We start from the raw sequence: 1,055 nt of genomic DNA on the forward strand, positions 1-1,055 counted from the left end.
GTGTTTCTGCTTTTTGTTGTTGTGGAAGATACGTTTTTGAAGTTTTCTGTTCCACAGAGATTTCTTTTAACCTGTGTGTTCTACTGCAGTTACATCTATCAAGGCATGAAAAACTTACCAAAAATAACAGTAGGAGGTAAACTTTCAACATAGCACATAGGAATCACTTTATCATATGTCTCCTGTAAAGTTAATAGTAAGGCAGCTAAAATTCTGCTAGCACAAGTGTTACTGTGTTAAACTAAGGAAAGTAGAAAAGTTCAGAAGGAAATGCTAATGTAACAGAGACTGATAAACAGTGTTACCTGATGCACAGAACTCGTTGTTTAGTGTTTGCCCCTTTGGCATTATGTACCTGACACAGACTGAGTAAAAGTATTCTGATTCACATATATTAAAGTAAATACATAAATAATGATATTACTGCCACTACTAATCCAGCTATGAGATAGTGACTTAATAGCACAAGTCCATCTTGCACAAATGGCTTTATGGAGTTATCCATTTCCTTTTTTTGATGTCTATTTGAGTATTTCAAGGCACTCCTGGAAACTTACTTAAGGGTCTTGTGTGTGAAGAAACTCCTGTTGCTTACTATGGCCTTTCTTTTAATAAAATCAACTGGCCTTGTTAACTTCATTTTTTCAAGAGCTTAAAGGTCTTCAATGCACTCAACCAGCCCCCCTTGCCGAGGTCAACAATACACTGTAATTATGGCACACAAAAAAGAGGAAATGAAAAGGGCAAACCTGAGCTGCCTCTTTTTTTTTTTTTTAACCTTAGTGGGGATCTAATACAGAGGAAATTTTTCACCTGCTGAAGTTTCTTCTTTTTTTTGAGGCGTAATATTAAAACTAGAAATAAGTTTGTGCCGTGTCTAAACATAAATTCTTGAGTATTGCGTAACTAGTTATTCTTTAACAAACCTTTTGAAATACAATAATGCTTCCTTTGTGCTCGCAGAATTAAACATAGACTTAATACAAGTTATTACATCTACAAGAGGTAATATTTGTGGTAGAGGTCTTAAGGTAAATGAACTGTTTAGCAGGAAA

At 34.8% G+C, this 1,055-nt stretch overlaps 1 protein-coding gene across 7 annotated transcripts in view; it reads left to right on the forward strand.

The window, feature by feature from the left end:
- Positions 1-1,055, forward strand: part of WDFY3 (WD repeat and FYVE domain containing 3) — a 141,774-nt gene that overhangs the window by 85,097 nt on the left and 55,622 nt on the right. The gene's annotated exons all lie outside the window — the stretch shown is intronic.

The sequence above is a fragment of the Egretta garzetta genome, unplaced genomic scaffold, assembly GCF_000687185.1.
Source record: "Egretta garzetta isolate BGI_Z169 unplaced genomic scaffold, ASM68718v1 scaffold615, whole genome shotgun sequence".
Classification (NCBI taxonomy): Eukaryota; Metazoa; Chordata; class Aves; order Pelecaniformes; family Ardeidae; genus Egretta; species Egretta garzetta.